At 37.5% G+C, this 26547-nt stretch overlaps 1 protein-coding gene across 2 annotated transcripts in view; it reads right to left on the bottom strand.

The window, feature by feature from the left end:
- Window positions 1–14787, bottom strand: part of LOC136771828 (peroxisome proliferator-activated receptor alpha) — a 47606-nt gene extending 32819 nt beyond the window's left edge. Inside the window, exon 1 of one of the 2 annotated variants that reach the window (XM_066724363.1) lies at window positions 14597–14787. The gene's annotated coding sequence lies outside the window, so the exon portion shown is untranslated. The remainder of the gene's footprint in view (window positions 1–14596) is intronic. The other variant, XM_066724364.1, reaches the window with a different exon arrangement.
- Between the last annotated feature and the right edge of the window lie 11760 nt (window positions 14788–26547).

Raw genomic sequence — 26547 nt, 5'->3', positions numbered from 1 at the left:
AGTTCTAGGAAGTACATTCCAGTCACCTGATTAAAGTGGAACTCTTTCCAAGGATAATGCTAGGAGTCCTTGATAACCTAAGCGATCAGGCATTGGAGCAGAAAACGTGATTCCTTAAGTAATTCACACAATGAGCAAATAAATACATTCTCCATTTCCTCAGATGTCCCTCAGTACACAAGAATATCACTAAAAAAAAAACTAAGAGCATAATTCAAAGGATGCTTCATCAGATTCAGATTTATGCAAAACGCCAGCTAATGTTTAATATAAAATTACGACTTCGATTACGCTATACTAGCAGTCAAGGAAAGCACTCTCAAAGCCCATGTGTTGGGCAACAGGCTTAGTGGTTACTCAAAGTAGACTATAAGCCATGCTCATGCCACGCCACACTCATGAGGAAATCGATCTGAGCGTCATCTCTGGTTGTTTGTTTGTTTTTAGGTTTCCCTTTGTACAGTTTCATTTACATGCCCACTATGTAAACACAGAGTGCTTCTTATCATTGTGTACCGATAGACATACGTTTAATTGCTTTGGTTACTGACCAAAGTCCAAATTCCATATTAACTGCAGAGCCTTGAAGAGATAGGCAACAGTAGTAAGAATGCAGTCTTCAGCATCGCTGTTGTCTTGCTTTTACCATGAGGTTTCTGTCTGGCTTGTAACTTTCATAATGATCCTGGGAGGTCTGCTCTAAAGATTCCCCCAGAGAAATTACTATTGTAATTCATTCAAAAAATAAAAAGCAGGATTTTATACGGAAAGTGATGTCTTTGTACCATCTCACAACCCATAGTCTATACCTAGAACTATATAGTGGGCAGTAGTGTGGAGTAGTGGTTAGGGCTCTGGACTCTGGAGTAGAAGGTTCTGCTAGATTGCTGCAGTAACTGTCCAGCTGTATAAATTGGTACAAATAATGTGACATGTTGTAACACTTGTAAGTCACCCTGGATAAGGGTGTCTGCTAAGAAATGGAGTAATATATACCGTAAAACTCCCAATACTCGCCGGGTCTCAAATAGGACCCGGCGATTAAGGGACCACTTAAAACTGATTTCTGAACTTGGAGTGGTCTCTTTTCCAGAGCTGTATAGTATTGCTGTTAATTGTAGTGTTTGAACTATCTGTCAATTGTGACATAAACAATGCATTAATGAAGTATAATGTTGATGGTTTGGTTTAAAGCGCATTTCCACTTTTGTTGAAGTGCTTTTTGTTTATTAAGCGAGAGTTCGCAGTATATCAAATCACAGACTGCTAACAGAATTACCGGTATCTTGTTTTCAATCCAGTGTATAGTTCACCATACACTGAATTTGATTTGTTTGCATCTTTGGAAAGCAAATTATTAAAAAATAATAACAATTACAAAAATAAATAAATAAAAGCCGGGCCTATTAGCCTACTTCTACAATGGAGCAAAGTTTCCAGGCTCTTCTTACCCTGCATGAGTCCACGATGTCTTTTTATTTATGAATGTTTAATACAAACGCCGTTCTCCTACAATCTCCGGCCTAAAATTGATGCCAGGGCTTCTTGAAGTTATTTGGAATAAATGCTGTGGCCCTTTAATTGAAGTTTTATGGTATTTTACAACGTATAGTCTATTTTATTAGTCTTAGTATCTCACAACCTCATCAAACTAGATATTTAGTACCTCATTTGTTATTGTTAATGCAAGGTTTAAGGTGTGTAATTGGTTAAAATATGGTTTACAACAGAACCACCATCACGGTTGCTAAATACCTAAAGTAATGAAGGATCTAAAGGGGCTTTTCCACTGCTGTTTGCAAAAAGACATTGTATACATTTGCTTCACTGAACACTTATGAGAGCCATAGCACTATACTCGTATATTGCATAATGCAAATAGCGGTGTATTGGTATCATTATGTAACAATGATTATTAGGATCCCACAGGTATTAAAAAGAGGAAGTCAGAGATTTTGATATCAAGTCACTACAATCTGTAATGGGCTGAAGAAAAGAAAATATGCATCCATTGAAGTCATGAGAGGCTTGTTTTAATGTGACACAGAATGTAGCCTATTTTGTAATTCTGTACCTGATAGAGAACAAACAGAAACAGAAGGGGGGGAGGGTATACAGACAGACACAGACAGACAAATGAAGATTTTCAGTGTGTAAAAAAAACAAAACAGAAAAGGAGCGGAGGAAAAAGAAGGGAGAGTGAAGGGTGTAAGTTTGTTGGCTACAAAGTAGGCCAAAAACAGAACTGATTTCCACTGGAAATGTGAAGTCCTGCAGACACAGAAGCTGCTAAAAGAGGAATGACAGGCCCGAGAGAAGCACAAGAGACCAAATAACACATCCTCACTAAAGAGTAACAGAAAATAAATCAACAACCACTTTTTTAACCCCCCAAGTGCAAAGGTGGGGTCTAATCCCAACAATAGTTTATGTCCTGAAAAGATAGATCTGCTTATTCTAGCCCAGCCTGCCTATTTTTTCCACATTTCCAAGGTGATGCGAAGATATTAACAGATATTAAAATTGGATCTTAACGTTTAGGGCAATAAAAACTGCAACTTGGGCTTTGGCAAGATGTTACACCAGATTCAAAATCACCAATGTGTCTATTTAGATCTCTGTTAGTACAATAGGGGACCCTAAACCCAGTCCTGTAGAGCTACATACAGGGTCAACTGGTTATCATTCAAACACACTCAATTAAGTTATTGAAACATACCTGTTTATACTAATTATATATCCTTATAGTTGTTTTAGTCATAAGAACATTCCTCGTTTGAGCTGTATGCAGAACATGAGAAAGGTTTCCACCACACTGTATTCCTAATGCTTTTTAGAAAGGAAGAATTATTTGCAATATGTTGTTCTACTATTCTCTGCCAATCTGAAACCTGCAAGAGATAATCAAATGTGGTCACCGCCAAAACCCGGGCAGTGACACAAGACTCCACAAACTGAGCTCAAGAACCATAGGGAGGACTCATACAGCTCTCGTCAATGACCCTGCCACCTCACAGGCTGTCACTGTGGCACAGAGAGACAAGGAATCCCTGGATGACTTCCGAGTTCACCCAACCCCAAATGCCCAATGCCCTGTGTGGAATTTCTGTCACAGTCAGCCATGACACAGCCCAGATGTCTGGAAAATAGAGCTCAACTTACACTCCAAACGTAGACTTTTTCAGGTCGGGCCACTTGGGAGACCCATTGGACTACAATACTCTTTCCCTTCTCGTTTATAATACAATACTCTTACAGAGGATACTGCGTCTGTCAGCTCACTCTCTATCTGTTCTGGAGTCCACACTGTTTGAGAGGCAAATGTGCCAATGTGAAAAGCATTACAGTGGGGAAAGTGTATTAATTCAAAAATGTTTCATTTACAGTACCTTACATTAACACTAATATAGGCGAGTCGTTCCCCCAAAAACTCTTCTCGGGAATGTGTTGGTACTGGCTGTTCTCTGGTTTTATTGTTCGAGCAGAAGACGACAGTGTGGGCTTCATGACTCATAATTGTTAAGAGACACTTTGTAGAAGACAGTGGATTTTTCTAAGTTCTGTGGGGATCATTGACAATTATCTGTTGAGGTCATCACCAGTCATCTATTTTCCTTTTCCCGTTTTACCACAATCATCTTCCAGTTAAAGCAATTCATTTTCTGGCCGGTTAAGCAAACTGAGGTTAATCAGATGGACTTGCATTTGTTTATTATTTACATAAACTCACACTACGGGCAGTCTCACTCTGCAAATGGTGAATTGAATGATTGAATGGCAATTGTTGTTTAATTCAGGACTAAGGTGTATTTGTGCCAGTAGGGTCTATTGCACCAATCATGACAAGGAGAAAGTTTTTGGACTCTAGCCTTGATTATATATCAATGTCACATCAATACACCTATTGCACAAAATGTCAACAACCACCAGTGTCCAGTTGATACCACAATCATACCAAAGGGTAGACTATTTGTTGACAATAAGCAGCTTTGCAACTCTGTTCTGTCATTAATATCTGTTTAGCAAACCTGCAAAAGGTCTGTGACATACTGGATTTTATTAAATGTGTATTGTCATGTCTCTTCTCTCTCTGACTTAGCCTGTGTTAGAAGAGTTTGATCAATTAAACTACAAACAGTAGGACAACCTTATATTACACTATTTTTGTTGGACAAAATCACATTACCATACAGTAAGACTTGACCATCAACTTCATATTACTACACCTTAAGAAATAGCTAATTTCAATTAAATTGAGATGCCAGTTAATCTTTCAAAAATCATAATACATGTAAATGTTCAATTGAATGTCTATGGTACATTTAAAAAGTGAAAAATAGCCATGCTGTATGTTCTTGTTGGAAGAATTACAAAAAAGATTGTGTGATTATTTTCAGGGGAAAGAAAAAAAACAAAAAAAAACAATCTCACTTTTTTTATCGGCTTCATGCCTCACAATGCACCAAGGGTGTAACGTATGGATTGTAGTGAAGTAAGAATACCTCACACCCTGCGAGTTCTCTTACATATAGGCCTACCAACAAAGATTTTGAAACATGGATTGCAAATGTAAGTTTAATTACATACAAAGGCAACAGTGATAAAAAAAGACAACTATGACACCCTATTAAACTTGTTTTCCACAAGGCAATTTTTCTTTCCGATTTAGAAAAAACATTTGCAATGTGACATTCAGTCTGGTGGTGCCAGTTATTGCAAAAATCACTCCTAATTATTCAAAGCAGCTGCATTTTTTTTTTTTTTTTTTATCTTTGCACAAAATTGGCAGGATTAAATTCTAAATTTCCAAACTAGTCTGCATGTTTAAATTCCAGCTTCCCTTAAGCAACAGATTCTGGCCATAGTTCTTTTTTTTCCATGCTTTTAGATGGCTGATCATTGTTCAATATTCCAAACAACAGGAACACAGACTGGTAGTCAGGGAGAACAGAGATGTAAGAAAACGGGCTAGTTTGCTGCGTTTCCCCAGACTGATTCCATGTGGATAAAACAATCCCATATTACTGCAACCAATAGGTATGAATTGTATTGTATTTAATGATAACTATTGCAAATTAAATTTAGGTTTCCACCCTTTTTTCCCAACGAATGAGGACAGTTTTCATGGCATTATTCCAGTTGCTCCAAAAACTAAGGGCCAGATTAAATGAAAACTTTGACCCACCCGCTAATAGCAAACTACAAACCTGTACATCATAGCGGTTATATTTACGATTAGAAGAAAGTGGCATCTTACTGAAAATGAAGCCGCAACTGAGTACAGTTCTGTAGTTTTCTATTAGCAGGTGGGTCAAAGTTTTGATTTAATCCGGACCTAAGTGCCACATTCTTTCTTAATTAAGTCATGGCTACCTGAAATGAACAAGGGACTCATTCCTTACACATCCCTAGTGATGAGTTCACACTCACTGGAAGGAGGAGCTATATTTATGTTGCTTTTTATTTTTAGAGCAAAGCCACTGTGTCTGGAGGAACGCCCTTCAACTTCAAGTAAAAACAAACAATAAACACAGAAATATCTGGAAGGATTCATTAGCCATCGTGCACTGAAATGTGTGCTGTCATTTAGAGGAACAGAGCAATTAACTTGCTGTGCAGAAGTAGCCTCATTAAAGACAAACCACTAATTTATTGATTTATTATTTTACTTCAGATTCATAGCAAAATGCGGTGGCATAATAACCAATAAGTGGCTCGCCACATTACAGAAGTGTTAGGTGATTATTTCTGCATTTCTGCATATTGGGCACTATTTAAAAATAGAAGTGGCTGACTGAGATTCCCATGTGTAATTAGAGAAAATCACTAATTGGGCATCATGACCTACAAATGTAATTTCCTTTTAGCCTTCATTAGTGACTTGTTTGACTTTTTATAAACATGTCCTGTGACTGTGTTGTGAAACAGTAGCTCCTGGACAGGGATGCTATTGGCAAAAGAATGGTACTGTATCACTGTGGTGGTATCACTATAAAGCAAGAGGTTGTTGCAAGAATAGTAGGCCCTATTTGGTGATAATTTATGATTTTCCTTGGGGCAGAAGGTGGCAACATCTTGTTCTGTGTTCCTCTATCCTACTTGCACAGGACGTCAGAAATTAGCACTTATAAGAAATGCCTGCAACTCCAGAGTAACACAAGCTGCATTTTTCCTAACCAACTCACAAAGTCTAATGCAAATTGCCCACTTAAAACAGCTGTTCTCATTATCTGCCAAACTGGGAGGCACTGGCACTTTCCTCATCTCAGCAGCGAGACAGTTCACGTCACAAACTGTCAACTGTCTGACAGCTGAGAGATGATGCATGATGTCTTTAAAAATGATGCAATGCTCCACCCACTGATCCTTAACATCTGCAAGAATTCCCCATGTACAAGAACAACAACAACAACAACCTTGCTAACGAAAAATAAATAAAACAGCTTAATTTATGTATCGCAGTTACAGTTACAAGATCTGAAACGGAAATGTTTTTTTTTTTTTTTTTTTTTTTTAAATCAACCCACATATATATGAAGAGGAACAGAGTGAACCGGGTTGACCGCTGCTCTCAACCCCCAGATCTAAGAGCATGGCCTAGCTGTAGGAGGATGTGCATAAATAGCAAAGACAGATGCGTTTTAGTGGAAGCCAAAAAAACAACAAAAAAACAATTGCACAAGATTAGAAAACTCTCCCAACTATGAACAACAAAGATTGAATTGACTTATTTTTGGTGTAAACAGTGCATTTCTCTTATTAACGTTCCTCATTATTTGTGAAGGACTGGCAAAAGTTTGTCCCGATTTATATGACCTGAGCAAATCAGGTGTCGGTACAGTTGCGTTTCTGCACTGCATGTATTTATGACTTTGTTGTTTATTCCACACCTGCTAAAGAAACTGGAGCAGTGCTTATGGTTTCAAACAATGAGCAGTTGCATTATTTCCTGTTGTTAGTTCTGCTACGGCAGGGGCAAGTGTCTGCATGTGCTCTAAAGACCGAAAGAGTCCAGAACTAATCTTCCTCAAATGTCTTAAAATAATCTACTACTACTCTGACTGGCTCAGCTAATATCTAAACCACAGACATCTCAAATATGAAATGTGTGTATTGAATAATCAAGCAGTTTTTTTTGTTTTTTGTTTCTTGTAGTAAGCCATTCTACTGCATATCTCTGGTCATTTTCTCAATTATGTGGTCAGTTAAGTTTACATCAGTTAGGAATAACATTCTAGCATGGGTGGCCAGTTGATTACTACACCGATCAGCCATAACATTATGACCACTGACAGGTGAAGTAAATAACACTGATAATCTCGTTATCATGGCACCTGTCATTGGGTGGGATATATTAGGCAGCAAGTGAACATTTTGTCCTCAAAGTTGATGTGTTAGAAGCAGGAAAAATGGGCAGCGTAAGGATCTGAGCAACTTTGACAAGGGCCAAATTGTGATGGCTAGACGACTGGGTCAGAGGATCTCCAAAACTGCAGCTCTTGTGGGGTGTTCCTAGTCTGCAGTGGTCAGTACCTATCAAAAGTGGTCCAAGGAAGGAAAAGCGGTGAACCGGCGACAGGGTCATGGGCGGCCAAGGCTCACTGATGCACGTGGGAAGCGAAGGCTGGCCCGTGTGGTCCGATCCAACAGACGAGCTACTGTAGCTAAAATTGCTGAAAAAGTTCATGCTGGTTCTGATAAAAAGATGTCAGAACACACAGTGCATCGCAGTTTGTTGCGTATGGGGCTGCGTAGCCGATGACCAGTCAGGGTGCCCATGCTGACCCCTGTCCACTGCCGAAAGCGCCTACAATGGGCACGTGAGCATCAGAACTGGACCACGGAGCAATGGAAGAAGGTGGCCTGGTCTGATGAATCATGAGTTCAAGGTGTTGACTTGGCCTCCAAATTCCCCAGATCTCAATCCAATCGAGCATCTGTGGGATGTGCTGGACAAACAAGTCCGATCCATGGAGGCCCCACCTCGCAACTTACAGGACTTAAAGGATCGGCTACTAACGTCTTGGTGCCAGATACCACAGCACATCTTCAGAGGTCTAGTGGAGTCCATGCCTCAACGGATCAGGGCTGTTTTGGCGGCAAAAGGGGGACCTACACAATATTAGGCAAGTGGTCATAATGTTATACACCGATCAGCCATAACATTTGCAACATGGACAAATACATATTCCAGCAGATCAAAATGCATAAGTGAAAAGGATGCAAGAACAGAAAAAAAACGGGGAAATCAAGTTGGAATATACAATTCTCTGGTGAAATCATTGAACAAGATGACCAGTCTGGCATGTAATTAAACCTACTTCTACTGAAACATCCCTTTTTTCTAAAATCAAAGAACAACATTTAAATACACTTTGCAGTTTGTACACAAAAGGTGGAGTAGTTTCTGTCCGACTATGTGAATGCTATGTTTGAGTGCTACTCCAGTGAGGCTGGAGTGAATAGTGTGACAGGGAATTACACAGAAGGAAAGAGTCAGTCTTCGGAATTTGGAGCTTTATTCAGCTGCTGAGGCATTCGTGATGCCAACGCACAAACAGAGGTGGGCCAAAACTTTCAAACTATCCAGAAGATCAAGCCAGTTCTGGGGTCTCTGTGGAATATTTTATTAGTCCAATAATATTCACCCAGCTGGAAAATAATTCCATATATGTTATAAAAAACTGCCTTATTTTCTGGTTTCTTCTTTTCCTGTTGCTGCCTCCTTCTTTCAATGCTTGTTCTATCACTCTATTTCTCCCATCCCTGCCTTCCTATACTCTTATCTTTTCTGTAAGACAGGAAGCCTCTGTAAATCAGGTGAAGAAGACTGCACCCTGTGTGTTTTTACATGATTGTAGATGTGGGTGTCTGAATATGCTGCGATATAACATTCTATATTAGATAGTAACTTTTATATTATTACCAGTAATTAGTTCAGTTAGATGTGAAATAATATGTACATATACTAATTAAATAAATATGGTTTCATGGAACAATGGTAATTAACAGGATCTCCAAACAAAGGGTCTATTCAATATGCCACCATAGTTCACAATATTAATCATTACCTGCAGCAATTAATCAGCCTAAAAGCCTCAGCTTTACTTCTGGAGTTTTCAATCAATTATAAAGTAATAAAAAAGCAATGCAGGAAACAATAGCACTATGTTAATTTAAAAGTTCAGATTAGCGTACACTACCGTATGGCCAAAAGTCACAATTCGCATTTTTCCTCAACGTTAAGGCTAAGTTCTGTAGTTATGCCCGAGAGGTTTAACACAGAGATGGTTTGTTGCGCAAATGAGAGGCTTACTAATCTGGGGTAAATTTGAGTCCTGACACCATTTTTTGTTTTCTTAATTCCACTGTAACACTTAAAGAGATAAACAAAAAGTTGAGATAGAGACAGATCTTAAAAACGTGAAAAACCTGTGAAGAAAAAAAAAAAAAGGAGAAGAACGTGCAGTAACTATATATGATCAACTATAACTCACACTTAATTTCTATTAATAATAACACCACATTCAGTACATTATTACAGTAGAATTATTTAATAGTTAAATTACATATTTCTGAAGATAAGGATTTGATAAACATGTATTCCTTGAGATGAAGAAAGTTATTACAAAACTATCCTACCTATTCATTACACTTTTTGCTTTTATTCTTAGTTGGAGATGTAACTAAAATACTTTTTAAACAAACAACTGATACACAATACAACACAGCAGCTGTGGGTCCCTGTGAAACAATACTGTTTAAATCTGCACCTAAACTCTGGAAACTGAAACTGTCCATCTCCGGTTTTCTTCAGTACATCAGTACAGCTGTGTTGTTGTTTTTTTAAATAACTTGACAAAGTTACCTTGAAAACTTTCAATGGCATGAATATAAGTAAGCCAATTGATATCCAAATACAGCGTGTTCATTTGAATGTTCATTATATTCTGTATTTTCCAGGGAAATCTGTGACTTCTCTGAAATGACTCCAGCTCACATGGGATTACCCCAAATTCCATGGAAATTAACACACAACTTCTGCATTCTGATGTCTGTGTTCAGTTCTGTCTAATGGCTGTTGAATCTTATGATGAATAAAGTGACCAACCATTACAAATTCATTTTGAACCGTTTTAAAGTGCAGCCCCCCTACAGCATTTAAATTTACGTAAAGTTAGAGATTCAGCTGGAATGGAATAATTGGTATCATAGATTAAATATTATTTGCTCTGATATATTTCACACAATTATTAGATCGGTTTGCTGTCCCAATATCAATTTTGAGTTTCAATTTCTTTCTGTATACAGACACAGGATTTGTTTTATTTAGTTTTAACAATGTTTCACACGCTACTACAGTTCAAGGACACAAGAGATGATGTGGCCTTCCACAATAGCGTCTGCACAGAAGAAATGAAATAGGGAAACAGAATATTAGGTTACGCAGCTAAAAGGCTGGATTAGAAGTCCAGGCATTCAAACCATAGATTATAATACTGATTTGGCAGACACCTCTATTCAAGGCAAATAACATGAAAATACACAACCCCATTACTGCATACAATCATACTGCGTCCTTCAACGTATTACACAACTGTACAGTGTCAAAATTGGGCTGAATAGTGTATAAAATACAATGTATTGCAGCAAACAAAAACATAATAATAGATACAGCGATCTGCAGCAAATGAGGTGAAGGATACCAAAACATTACGCTTGACTAACAGTCACGTAGTAGAGATGCAAACTAAACACAAGGGATCCTGTGAAGTGGGTAGTTTGAAGTATGCTCTTGTCAAGCCTCATTTACTTTTGATACTGTCGTGTTATTGTCACCTCACTGGAGAATTATCACTTTTGAGAAGGGCAGCAGAGCTAACCCCTGGGCTTGTCCAAATGCATTATCAGAAAGGATAAAACCATCTTATCTGTTAAAGTCTTGAGTCAATTCAAGAAAGTGAGGATTTGATCAAAGCTGATAAAATCCTGCATGGCAAGTCCCCAAATCAAGCACCGTGGACGATGGTTTAGAGCCAACTCTTTATGCAGGGAATTGTAATGTGGGAAATAGATTACCAAGTGAAACTGTAACTGCTAAAACACTGAGGGGATTATACAAAACAAAAACAATTAAATATCACCTTGGGGTAGGTAGTGTGTTAATGAGGGACGAAATTCAATGACCTAAGCAACTTTTAGTGCCTAGTGAGTTTTGTGTTGTTATAGGTAACATTTTGTTTGTTTGTTTAATTTTCTTCCAGTGTTATGTCTTGGCTTTCCCAAAATGGCATCAAAAAAATAATCATGTTATCATAAAGTTATACATCTATGGGCTATGTGAGAGAGGTATCTTTTCCACTACAAGTGTCAGGCAAATAGGCAACTTGATATTTCAAAATGACTATGATTTTCAGTTTCCCAATTAACACAACCAACAAAATTAACCTAAAACTGCAGGTAACGAGGGTGTAAATATCACAAATAACCCATATAACCAGGGTGCACTCACATACAATGGTGTTGCTGCTAGCCAATCGAAAATAATCAAGATTTATACATTTTAAGAGAAAAAATTTCAAATCCATAGATGAACAGTTCAGTGTACTTTCACAAGTTCCACTAATATGGCAAAGTGACACTATATACTGACACTTTATGTAACAGGTTGCTTGATTAACGGTATTTGCAGTAACAATATCAGCTCTAAATGTACTAATTTACAGTAAATGTGGCTGTCAGTCTTTTAATAATTACTTAATTTCTATGTATATACAGTCAGTCTTCCCGACACAACTTGATTCCAGTGTCCTTAGACCAAATTCTGTAGTGTTTTTTTTTTTTGTATTATTATTTATAAGTAGTAGTAAGTGGCTTCTGGCTAAAAAATAAATTTCAGAAATATCAACTGGCAGATAGGGCACTTTTATAGTACAGGGCCATGTGATTTAACTTGGACTGAATGGACTAAAGGTATTTCTTGCGTAAAATAGTTTTAAACCAACTGCAGGCAGTAAATAAAACACAGAGACCAATGTGTGTTATAAACAAAACAAGCTGCCAAGTGTTCGGTGGTGATTTTCTCGTCTCATGTCGTACTTAGCAACTGAAGTTGAATCACAGTGATCTAAAAAATAAGCTAACGATGAAACTCAAAGAATTACAGCCTAGCCCAGCAGGTTACAAAATGGAAATGAACTGTGTCAGTATAATTGCTTCATTTACATTTCTCTCCTTGCATTACCACTGACCTGATGAATAGTTTCCATGTAAGCATAAAAATACACAAAAGTGGCACAGCCTTAATTAACATGTTGTCAGTTCCTTCCCACTCAATGCGTTTTTTAAAGCCACCACAGCTGTGAAGTACCTTTACTAGTAACCTCGGGGAAGTATTTCCGTCATAATTGTTTGTTTGTGATGTTTGATCTGTGCACACGAGAGAAACCATGCACTGTGGTTTAACAGCTGGGTTGAGCTGCAGCTTACTGATTCGAAGTATAAATGAACAGTCACGGTTCTCAAGAGCCAGGGCAAGTAATCGAAATGTTTATACCATAGTAAAAGTGTAATGCAGCACAGAGAAATCAGAAACAGCATAAAGATACATATTAACGTCATACAAACCACAGGGAAACCATGTCAAATCAAGCTATTATATCCTCTTATACTACTGGTATTGGGACAAGCCTTAATTCACTGCTAACAGAATCAATATGGGTTATGTGGAGAGCCTGTGTGATAGGTCAAAGATATATTACTAGGTATATAGATATGAATGAGAGAAGTAAGGGTGTAGGCCTTGCAGAAGTTCAAAAGCTGTAATTCCAATGTAGTGCTTCAATGTTCTGCCCCTGGAACTTAGAGCCAGTCATGTACCCACACACAAACTTCCTTAAGGCCACTAATCTAATTGATAAAATAACTAGGTTCGTTACGTTACTGAGAACACACAAACAGAAAATACTGTGGCCCGCCGAGAACCATGTGTCAGAGCCCCGAGCTACAGAACTGGAAAGACAATGGTTAATGGGGCCAATGATTTCTGTCAAGGTCACAGTAATTGCCATTACATACTGTGACATTTCGGACAACAGCGTGCAATTTACAAAACTGTTGGGATTTTACAATGAGAGCTTGCGTTACAACCAGTATCAAAACACCAAGTCACAAAGCTGGGAGTGGGACACAGTGGTTCAAGGGGAATATTGCTGAAAACATGTCATGACATCTTCTCAAGCCCATAAGGCAACTCTTGGGGTGAACTGGAAGTCAGACTGAAGAACATATTGCAGGGAGCAGTTTTTCTGTCAACAGCAAATACAAATTAAAAATCCGTCAACTATTCGTCAAGCATTGTTGGAAAGTTTCCCATCAGTATTGCAGCAGTAGTGAAGTCTAAAGGTTGTATCTACACCCTTTTATATACTTTGTAAACAATTGTCTGTGGCTATATGTCCCAATATGTTTGGAAACACAGTATATAAGCATGGGAAAACAATGGGGGGAAAAAACAGGGGGAACTTTAAGAGAAGTGTAACAACATGGAGAACACTGGCACTGATTTAAACATGGGCATGCATTTCCACTGGGCAAAATGCCAATCATTCATTTACTATAGAGCTGGCAGTCTGCCCATAGCGGAAAATAAGAACCCATATCTTATGCTACACAATTTCATTCCTAATAAGACTTAAAGAACACGAACCAACCAAGAGGCAGGACTGTCCTAGCGGTCAGATAATATCCACCAAACATCCAAAATAATGATGCTATGTTGCATCCAGAGAAGAGATGTTTTATAAGTTAACTACCTTCTACTTGCAAACAGCGTGAATACTGTAACAATCATGTCCTGCTGTCTATAATATTAAGAGTTACAGTTTTAATTCAAGATTAACTGTATCTTGACTTCATGAACTTAATGAATGCTCTCACACTGGAAAGCATCAGTGTGGATAGTCCCCTTAAGGTGAATTCAACCAACGGACTAATTCCCATTGCCAGCCCAAATGTTATAAAATAACATAAAAAGCATTCAATGAAAATATGATTGAATTGCTTGTAACTTTTTACCTCCTTGGGGGGAAACTGTGATGCACACACATGAGGAAAATAAGACAAGATGTAGCTCTGTATACATAATGCATATTTACAAATACAGACGTTCACTATATATGCATAGGTGCAAACTGAATATTTGGGAGAAATATACAAATAAACTAGCTGACTTGTAAACATGCAGCCTGTTTCTTTATCTGTAAGTGCAGCCCACAGCTCAACAGAGTGGATAACTGCATGCAAAGCAACAAAAGTACCACAAAAGCGAAAATAAACAGCTGAGGACAAATAATACACTATATTCACCACATGCCCAAGCCTGCTCCATCAAGAAACGCAGCTAATGACAGTTTCCCTAAATGAGGAGGCACAGTGTGTGCACGCATGAGTGTATTCCCGCAGCTTACAAACACACAAAAAAAGTTACAAAAACGCCAACCGAGACACAATGTCACTGTGGCGAAGCTTCAAGTGCAGGGAAGTAAATCACAATGCTCTGCTAAAGCGACCCATTAGACAGTGTTTCGGGTTTCACCTTATCGTTGGCTGCCCTTGCTGAAGCCGCCATTCGGACCCTCGGCGGTGGCGGCGGGCTGGATGCTGGATGCGGGACGCGATCAGAGCTGCGATCGGCCACAGCGGGGGCTTTAAACACGTCCTGCTCTGCGCCTGCCCAGCAGCTCTGCCCTGTCAAACCCGCAACACAGCAGCTTCGCAGAGAAAGCGCCGCCGCCGCAGGAAATGACGGCATGAGTGACAGGTGAGCGCAGCGCAGACGCACACCTCCCGACACACCTATCGTCTGCGCCAATCAGAGCCCGCGTCCGCCGCCGCCGCAGGACTGCCGTTCAATGCGGGGCTGCGGGCCGGTCTGCGCAGGCTGCTCGTACAGCCTGTCTTCTTACTCCTGCTGCTGGAACGCCAAGTATGGCTAGGACATGTTCTGCTCCTGTCAAAGCAGCAAATCAGAGCAGGATTGAAGCTTAAAAATATCCACACTCACTTACATATATTATGATACGCACCTGCCTACTTCCAATGTCAGTGTCCTGCACAAATGTAATATTTGATTCATTCATATGTGCAAAGTTTAATAGTTTTCGCTCTACTGTGTTGGGTGCTGCTTAAAAATAGGGGAAGGCTACTGAAAGGTATACAAGAAAAGAGAACTCTAGTGTATACAGTCAATATTGCATATTTTTTGCTGGATGACTATGTGCTGTCGCCCATTATATCCCTATGATGTTAGGAAATGCTGTATCAAATTAAATTCAGTATCAGCACATTGTTATCTGGCATTACACACACACACACACACACACACACACACACACACACACACACACACACAATGTTACAATACCATTTACTTCAAGAATTCAACTTGGAATATCATGTAAGACATAAAAAAGCCCAAGACTATATATAAGAATACAAATTAAATTATGTGTGATTTATGCATGTGGATCATTTTGAACATGATCATCCATAGAGTCTGTCTTATCTGATTTTCATCAACTGCAATCTTTACATTGTTTTCTATGCTGAAACTGTGTCCATTAAAAAAAATAAATGTTGATCAACATATAATTTCACAAAACATTATTCTTACCATGTGTCCATATGATACTCTAGCTTAAATGTTCCAGGTAGTCTAGAATTGGGTTGGAGGGTCCTCAATTGCTTCAAAATTGAACTAATGCCCTAAGCACTATTGTTTTATCTCAGACTGATAGAAAACAATTAAAATAATCTAAGTTATTGGTAGAAAAATGTGGAAGAAAAAATATGACACTCAAATTACTTTTCTTTTATTTTCTCCAAACTTTTTTCAGCAGGTGAAGTATTTTCTTAAATGACTGCTTACATTGTCTGCATTTTGGCATGCTTAAACTTTTAATTTCTCATTCGGTGGCAGCTTATATCTAGGTAAAATATAGGTAATATTGTAAGAATTATTCAGCTGTGTTTTTAGTTGATGGTCATCTTAAAATCAAACATTTAAATTGGCATATAAAAGCTTGTGTTAAGTTAATTTGTTTACTATTAAAATGTTCTTAATATAGTATGAAACACTTCAGTTTTCTAATGAAACTATTATAAGAACTATTAAATATAACATTAGGATTAATTTCTATTAATTTCACTATTGAAAAACAGAATTAAACTTTTCTATTGAATTTTGCAGCAATTTTCTATAAAGGTTTGAAATCTTCAGCAATTTGCAGAGATTGCTGCTTTGCTTGATTGCTGATATCTCAAAATAAAAGTGTAATAGTTTTTCAGTAGTGATGTGAAATACATAACACTGCAATTTCATTAAAATAATTAAAAAAATATACTACTTATGCTGCATATAAAGAATACAAACTATTTGCCTGCTTAAACTCTCAGGTTGGGACATATGGGACACATTTAAATGTACCAAGGTAGTCAAAGATATATTGAATATTTTTGAGGATATGATACAATACACACTTTTCATGTATACAAACTGTTAAAAATATAACATTTTCCACTATATATTTTCAGGTTAGCTTTGGATTCCATCCAGATGTATTTGGGTTTATAAAAAGCATTACTGTATTACGTATGGCGAATTCATTTTACAAAGAGTTAATCATTTAACAGTGTAATAGATTTTTAAATTAGCTGTTTCTTTATTTTTGTAGATTATTGTTTGATTCTTTTTCTTTTCTTTTCCTATACATCTGAAATGACAATTTACCAATGCAAGTTACATTTTCATAAAGATAATACAAATAATTTTAAAATACATGTAAATAATCCTTTAACAAGACTACGAATTGTGGCACAATTGTTAGAATGGTATTTAATGTCGCTGCCCATTTCCTTTGAATTTACAAGCAGCTGAAATTTAATATTATGTTTTAATCACAGACAAATTACATTATATTGCAATACCTCTACTGGAATCCACACAAGGCCTAACTTTAATTAACTGGCATGCGTTTTCTTCTACTCAGCACTATTAGCACCAGAAGGTCCCTGTCTTGTACACATTTCACAATCTATCTCCACAAACAGTATCTAGCTTTTTGAACTTCAAGACAGACATTACTTCAGTTTTATGATGGTGAAATATATACAGCTGTGAAAGATGTGTTTGTTGCTCGATGCTAACTCCAGAAATTGACGACAGTTTGCTTTAAGCCTGTGCCGCAGCTCTGGTGTTTAGTATGAACTGTTTGCTAATTGGTATTAAGCAGAAACTCTACAGTTATTGGAGAGGATACTGTTCTTTAAAGCATATGTTTAGTGGGGATTATGTCTTATGCAGTTAAATCACTCACCATGACATTGAGAAAATAGCAATTAAACATTGTGAACCTCGAGTACTGCTGTGCTGGCAGCTTAGTCACATAACACAGATTTACTCGCAGAGGATCCAAAATCTTCATTTGCTTCAACTTCTAACAGGTACAATGAAACACAAATACATATCACATTATCTTTATTATTATTATTTTCTTAAAATTGGGTTATCTTCAAGGGGAAGAATTCTAGGATGGAAAATGATGCAAGAATAGTAACTGGAATTTAACATTCTAAGAACTAATGTTTTAAATGTATCACATTCTGTGTTTGTTCAAGGATAACACAACTTTGTGTTACAATTTACCAAATTACAACACAGGAATGTGAATTTGTAGCACAATAATGCGTTTTCCCACACAGACCTGTGTTAAAAAGACACATTATTGTGTGAAATTTAACACAAAATTGTGTTACACAAGTGTCGTATCTTTATGAAACTGATTGCTGACCAGCCTTTCACTGAACAGAACCGCATTAATATTATATATTTTGTATCATTGTCCCAGTAGTTTCACTTTTATTCCTCTATCAATCCAGTTTGCAACTGCAGCTGTGTATTATGAAAACATCACATCAAGAGATTTTCTGCATGGTGTAACTTTGCTTCTTCAAAATATCCCACTATGTATCCAATTGTTTCATGATTTCTGGGCAGCATGACATTTTTAGCACATAGAGCCTCTAACTGCAGTAGGTACCATACAACTGTAATCAGTATAAAAAGAACTATAAAACACATCTTGATTGTTCTCTTTTAAAATCCACTGTGGTGGCGTATAGAGCCAAAATGATGACAATTGTGTCCCTGTGCAAATATTTATGGACCTAACTGTACATATATTTCTGTTTTAATTATTAGTAGTGCATATAAGATATGATCAACTGTTGAATATAAACCATAGAGAAGCAGTTCTCCCTGGCCTGCAGACAGCTTTTTGAGCTGAGGGACAGATAATTCGCAAAAAACATTAAAGCACACACACCTACACAAACACATAGAGCACCAAGTTTAACAATGAATAGTAAATGCTGTACATAATATTAAGGATTTGAACCCAAGCCTCTGTCGCCACCATCTGGTGGTAAAACTGTGGCAGAAAAGGGATTTTTACATAGGAAGTCTAAACTGGTGTAATCAATGCTTACTAGTTCCAAAACTAATCCTGAATAAATAACTTTGTTACATTAAAGATCCACATACATTTAAGCAAATTGTTTACAGATACAGGTAAGTTATATGAGCCAAGTATGTAATCTGTAATCAGTCTTTGTGTTTGCAAATAGGTACTAAGAGCCTCTTACCTGATTAACTGTGCCCTTGGAGGCAGACAGACGTTCTGCTGGTCAGGGGAGCAATCCTGAGCTGAACTCTGATCTGAAGAACAATGTAACTGGCTCAAGATCAGGCTCAGAGCATTTTAACATTTTATCATCAAATTAGTGATATCAACAATTCAATTTTTGATATCAGCAATCATGTCACATTTTTGATATCAGAAATACATTTGCTGATATAAAAAAATGTGACACAATTGCTGATATCAAAAATACAGTTGCTTGATATAAAAAAATGACACAATTGCTGATATCAGCAATTGTATGTTTGATATAAAAAAATATTCTTGGTATAAAAAATGTTGGTATCACTAATTTGATGATTAAATATTAAAAAGGCTTGCCATATACTGATTCTTGTGATCAGCTTTCAAACTATAAACTAAAAACTATCCATACAACTGTATGAAGAACTGAATAAACTATTAGAAAATGTAGTATATTGTTTATTCTTGTAGTGCTGCATTTGACATACAATATATACAAAGGTGCTTTTGACGTTGAAGATGGTACACTCCTTACTTGCAGGAGTGTTAATGGCCTTGCTTTAGATTCAGCAGACACCAATATATTCTCAAATATATGTAGTGACATAATTACAGAACAATGGTCTCTAACATTTACTAGATATCTCCCCTTATATTTCTTATGTGTCACATTGAAATTAATCATCTAACCTCAGTCATTAAATGGCTAATAGCTTTTTCAGTCTGAAATGATTTTTAGTTCCCACAACGACCCACTGACATGTAGAGTTTTATAAAGGTTTTGAGAAAGGAAAAGAAAACGAAAAAAAAAAAGCTTCAGATGAATATATGTAGTGACACAAGATGGCACTCCAATCCAAGTCCAAGCAGCGACAGTATCCAGATACTGAACAGCAGTTGGAAAGGGTTGATTTCAGTTTGTTTCGTTTCTGTGGGAGAGTGGAGGGTAAGCAGCCCCTCCACAGATAGACTATTACTATTACTAATGCATACTTTTCTTTACCTGATTATTTATAATAATAATAATAATAATAATAATAATAATAATAATAATAATAATAATAATAATGAGTTTTAATTTGTTGAAATACAAAACATTTTAATTTAACATTTTTAGTGCACATTTTCAATCATATTATTGCTAATTTCATAGTTGCACTTAATGGTGGAAGAGGAGTGCATTAAAGTCTGAAGGGTCTGGGGTTGCAATAAATTAATTTGAAAGCTTTGGATTATGTAGGCTGAGCTTTCAAAACTCTGTGTCCACTCTATTGATGACCATCAGGGGACACATTTGAGAGCATCATGTATCGATGGCATTTTCTCAGTCAGACTGCCAGTCAGTGTCTAGTAGGGAAAAATGAATGGCAGGCACAAAGACAGATGTCTGCAGAGTGTGTAGTGGCATTTCCTGGCTCTGAAGTGTCCTGCAGTATTTCTTTCACTAGAGCTACGTGCACATGTTCTTTTACATTATGGTAGTACAAGAGTAATGTTTTTCAAGAGGTGAGCAACCAGAGCAAAAAAACTAAAAAATATAAAATAGATTTACAACAAAAAACAAAACAACAATGGTAGTGTGAATTCCTAAAACGTAAAAAAAGACAAAAGCTGCGGCAACCCAGAGAAAAAATAAAGTGTTTTCCAAATTGAGTTCCATTTTTCCTTTTTTATTTTTTGGTAACGCCACAGGCAAGAATTTTCTACACCTGATCATAACCTGTATAAAATAATAACAATGATATATCCATATAACAAACTGAATGAAAATACTTTGTCTTCATAATGTGTGTAAATAAAAAAACGTAATACTGAAGTCCTCTATATCACAGAGCCGCTCTTGAAAACCCCAAAGGGCAAAATGGGGATAATCTGAATTCAAATGACTCCCCTGCCCTTGCATCTCAGTAATACAGATTCAATTGATCTGCATGTATTCATTTCTCGGTTGCGATGACAATTTTCAGCACATTTATAAGTTAAATGTACATTTCTTATAAACTTTTAGACAACGATGTATCTATCATGATCTCCAAGATGTATTGAAAAGTCAGTTCAGCAGAGGGACATCTGTCTGAGGTCTGAGACATCACTTTGATTATAGTAGAAGAAAGGAGAACACAGAATGCCAGCTGGCTGCTTTTTAAAGTGTCCTAACTGCAACCTGAACATGAAGTAGACTGAGATTTCAGTCTTGGAGTGATGCAAGTTGGTTTGTGCCATTGGTCTCAGATTGACATGTAAGAAATACCCAAGCTTGTCACTCCCTATAGTCAGTTTTTTCTCAGAACTCTTCATTTTGCCCAAAGAAACGTCAACTCCCACCTTGATCTGCGCCAGCCACATCCATGGGTCCCGAGGCACTGGATCTGATTGGAAATACCTGGACTGTAAGGCATTTCCTCATTTCTCTCGGTGTGTGATTGGCCGGGCGGTGACACTCCGGGGGTGGAAGGTCAACTATGGAAAAACAGTCATGACAGTAATTACAGCAGTGGGCTGTAAGGATCCACATCCTCACAGTCGAGTAAATTATAATACAGCTGCACTTACAATTCACAGCGGCCTCACAGTGTGCAGTGTTATTCCCAGCTGATTGAAAAACTATGCCCTATACACATTAACTCTTACAAGAACATCTGGAGACCATGCTACACCTGTGACATTAGCTACTGAAATAACAGAATCGACATCGTGGCCTCTTTGTTGAAGATGTTCTTTATCCCATGACTGAAACTCCGCGTGCAAGTCTCACTGTGTGCCAGATGCCATTAATTTTCAAGCAGTGAAATAGGATCCTGTGAAACTAGTACTCCAAATCCACTTTCTCGAACATTGTAGCTCTAAAGTGAACATTGCCTAATGGGTGATTTAAGTGATGTGCATGTTTTATTTACAGTATATGCTACCTGGACAGAAACAATGCAGTCTTGACCGCTAGCAAGGCTTGGCTGTGTGTTAAATACCCCAAGCAGTGTGGCTTCACTGGATTGTGCCCAAGACTGCCAGGACAAAGGATAGGATAAAGGATTGATTGTGCTCTAATTAGTGGTTGACTAATATCTGTAAGGAGCTACCCATATCCCATTGCTGTGTGCCCGCTTTGTTTACACTAAATGGTAGCTCAGGTAGTTTCAGAATTCAGTGGTTAAATAAAAGACACGCATTACAACCTTCAGACACAATGGAAATGAAGTGCCAGTCTATTTAGGACTGAAAATAGGAGGCATTTCTTTAATCAAGGACTGGTGAATGTTTGGCACGAACTACCTAACCATATTTTGCAAGCAGATTCAGTTTGATCTATCACCCTTTTATGGGATTGTAATAAAAAACACACAAGCATTAAAATGTGCAAGAGGGATGAACGGCCTCCTATAACCTATAACCTTTCCTATTTCCTAAGTGTATTTTGTAAGCTGGACAACCCGTCGTTGTTGTGTTAGTCTGGGCTGTCTGGGCATTGTTGGCAAACAAAAACTGATTCTGGTGGAATTTTAAAAATCACAAATTCGGCCCGAAATGTCAGTTTGCCGCAGTGTCCTGAAGGATCCAGTGTCCAGTGGATGGAGTGCTTTAAAGATGAGTGTATCCAACATCAGTGTACCGTACTTCTCTCTTTTTTCCTCAGTCCTAGCAGGAAAATGCAGTGGCACACACACAAGTACATAACAAAATAACAAGAAAAGTGGTATTTTCATTGTGCTTTGCTGGGATTTTGTCCCTATTTATATTTTGGTTACAGCAGAGATAGAAAATGCTCCTACATTCAACTATAGGGATTATCTTTTGAAGTGTAAATTGGTGAATTTATAAACAAAAAAGCTTAATCCATTTGTTGTGTTATTTGTAACATGGGCTGCTGCAGATTCTAATATGAAATCCAAATCTCCCTTACACCCAAGGCCCTGTGCTTGTAGTGTGTGCAGTCAGACCCTGGACTAGAACTGCCAAGCCTGAACAAGTGACAAACCCGCTTTGTTGAAAGCCTGTGAGGGATTTTCTAGTGATTATGCCACAATATACTGGTCAGTGGCAGCTTTACTACAGAGGGAAATATGTTGACATCAAAATAAATAACATTATTTCTACGCTTCTGTGCAGGGTTCTTGTAGTCATTTAAAAACAATAAACAAGTCACATATTATTAATCCAAAACCTGTGTATGGTGCTTGTATTTTATTTGTGTTTATTAATCCAGAAACCATGTCAAACAAATCCTTTAAATGGGACAATCCAGCTTTCAAGCATGCGGAGGACGAAGACATGAAAATCCATTCCCTGGTAAGTAAATAAATACAATAAAATCAACTGAAAGAAGATGCCACACCACACCATATAAACAATACTTCTCTTTATTATGCATTTCTTTTGTGCAAACATACAAGTTCACAAAAAAGCAATTCTAAAAGATGACCAACACTGTTACCAGGACAACATAATTGTCTGGCCATAAGCTGAACTCTCTTGCAAAGAGGACAAAATTACCAGCCTATTATTCACATCTCTCTACTTACTGGCTACTGGGATTCCAGAAATTAGATCATTCAAACTCAGATATTGAAAGAAAAGAAAAGCCACCAACCTCAGGGATGTTTCTGGTTTCGAGTGCACTGTATTAAAAAAAAGCCAGGAGTAACTCCCTCATATTTTGGTTTCTTTGGGCTCCAGCTGAAGGACTTGAGGACCCCTGCGACTTGTTTCTAGCGTTGTATTGCTGCCCTTCAGGGAAGGCAGTAGGTTGTATAGTTATCTGCTGATGGGGCAAAATCACTACCCTGAAACCACACAACCTACTACCTCACCCTGTGCGAACACCAGCGAGTGCAGTCTCAAAGGCCCGTGAAAGTTACCCTACACGAGGCAGATTCCAAATGACACAGGGTGAACAGATGAAACATTTTCTGTGTCTGTTTGTCCTTTCCAAGAAAACTGGTCCAGAATCCCCCTGTTTCTTCAAAGAGATTGTGTATCTTTTCTGCAAGGATGTTACATTCACCAGAAAAAAATGAAGCAAGCAAAGCCAACAATACCAAAGAAAAATACAAATAACATAAGCATACTCCTTGTCCCAACCTCCCCCTTCTCCACACTCCCGTCACCCTTGAACCCAATCAACACTTTGTGCAGTTTAAATCGACATAATGAAAATACACTCAGAAGTCTGTATGGTGAGATCTCCTCTCCAGCGATGAAATTACAGCCACTTCAGGAAAGACAGTAGGTTGTATAGTTATCTGACAGGAAGGGTTGAACCCTAAAACTATACAACCTACTACCTCACCCCAAAGGACAGTCTTTTTCCAGTGCCCAGGGCCTGCTCTCCAACACTGGACAGATGGACAACACAAGCTACTAGTGATGTCATGGAAGAAAAGGCTCTGAAACAAAAAAACAATCATTCAAACAGAAGTACCATTTTCTCTGACAGCACTCGTGCAATGCATGTGTAAATTGAGGCACTCAGTGTGACAGGATTTTTTAAAATGACATCAGTTTTGGGTGTGGTAAAAACTTGGTATAAAGATGGGAACAGGAACAGCGCCTCTTTGATTGCTGGGCCATTTGGGACACTAATGTTCATAAAGACTTGTGTCTGGAATAAAGAAAGAAAACAGCATTGATTTGGAAAAAAAACAACATTGTAACTTTCAACATTTGAATACAAATTTTAGTTTTGCTTTTTGTCCTGCAACTGCATGTTTTTTGAGGTAAGTAAGGAAACCTAGACTTTGGTAGAAGGCTTTTGCTGAAACTCTTTTTTCTAATAGACACCTATCATTAAGTTTAACATCATAGTAACCCTCAAGGCAGAAAAAAGAAGACAGATTAGTTACATGAGAGATCATTAAATCATATGTCCACATCTAATGTCTCTTGAAATGTGGCATCATGATGGTATTTATGTTGTATTCAGTTGATGCATTCACAAACTCTGGTCAAAATCTAATTAGAAAATGAATGCAAGGGAACGCATTCCACAATCCTTAGCACACACTGAATGTGAGCCCATATTGAACTGCAGTTCACATGCTGGATTCGTGAGAATCAACTCCAAAATAATCATTTCACTGTGCATGTAAACTCAGCGAACATTAAAATACAGTAGTGAGTCTAATCACTAACTGTAAGTCTGTTACAGCTGTGTAACACATTTTCAGTGCTAATTCAACAGCAAACACCTGCAAATTATTAACATTTTCATTTAATTGTTTGATTTGGAATGAAATATGAAATATTCGCAGTAGTAGGATAAAAACAAAGTATAATTTAAAATGTGTATAGCACATGCACTGAAGATTGAACATGCTTTTTTTCCTGACCTCATATGTATTTAGATAGTAGGTCCACAGCCTGTGTTATTACTATTATTTAATTATTTTCGTTTGTATAAAAACACATCGGGTTTAGTTTTTTAAGTGACACAGAGCTGCTGCCTCTGCAAAACTAAATTACTCAGAGCAGTTTCAAATACCGCTTTTATTAATAAATGTAGCCTTTGAACAAATACAACACTATCTGCAAATCGGCCAAGCCACTTCGACAAATCTTTTACATTCCTTGTATTTTAAACTCATGACATATTGTTATTTTGTTAGTTTTCTCTTTAGTCAGCTTTTACAGCGACAGACAAAATAGCCCTTAGATGTAAATCTGATCTTACTGTATGAAAGAGCAGCAACACATGTGGTATTCAAAACTGCACAGGGGAAACTTCCCACTAATGCCCTGTAGATCTCGACAGAATTTATATAAAATTCTCGGCTCTTAATGAAAGAACAAGATAACTTAAATGTTGAATGTTTTGACACATAATTTTCACAGTTCTTCTCTCTTACTTTTTCTGATATAAAATTGCAAATCCATTATTGACTAATAAAACTGACAATACAAAGAACCATAATAATAATCATGTGTAAACTTGAAATCAGATGTATTTTTTACCTGTTTAATTATTGCACCAATAGTCCAGGTAAGATACCTTTCTTCTTATATATATCCTTGGGACCTTCTCCCACCCACCTCCATTAAGAATCACACTGGCATGAAAACCCCCCTCGTGCTCTTTTAAAACACAGACAAAGAGCAAAACGTATTTTTCCCGCTGTGGAGCATGCCCAGAAAATAGCAGCAACTTCACTTACTTGAAAGGGCTACATTACTGGATCTGGTTTTCATTTGTATATCGGCTATTGTTTCGCAATTTAGAAAGAAAAAACACTAACACACACACACACAAATGAGGTTTAGTCCCTTTTAAGGCTTATTTTCCACTTCCCTGTCACATATGATTGAGGAAGTTGCTTCAACCATTGACATGTGGAAGCGGTTTAAAGGAAAATGTGTTAATATCAAACTATGTTAAAGTATGCCACTGACTCTGAAAAGTTGAATTGGAATAGATAATGCTCACTTACTTAGAGGACTCCAGCCACATGCGTTGTGTTTCACTTCTGCTTTTAATGACTCTCATCTGCTCACTTACACAGAAATAAGTAAACATTTGCAGACCAGGAAGGAGAATGTCCTATTAATTCCTGAGGTAGCCTTCATCTGTAAAAATCAAAGATAAAAACAATGTCCAAAAGCAGAAAGCAGAAGAGGTCTGCCTTCAATCTGCATTGTTTTTCTAAGCAGAATATCTTAGCTTCCAAGCTAAAGGTTTAGTGCTGTGTACATGTGTGAAGGTCATTAAGCTGCTCATTGTGCACCTTGACATTTAACATAATGTTGTGGTTTACCCATAGAGTTTAATCAAACCCAAACAATCAATGTTCTGATATTAAATTATGTTAATCTTATCTGAATGCATGTTAACTATGTC

The sequence above is a fragment of the Amia ocellicauda genome, chromosome 15, assembly GCF_036373705.1.
Source record: "Amia ocellicauda isolate fAmiCal2 chromosome 15, fAmiCal2.hap1, whole genome shotgun sequence".
In the NCBI taxonomy this organism is placed as follows: Eukaryota; Metazoa; Chordata; class Actinopteri; order Amiiformes; family Amiidae; genus Amia; species Amia ocellicauda.
Note: the sequence above shows the minus strand (reverse complement) of the source record. Positions and strands in the feature narration are given on the sequence as shown.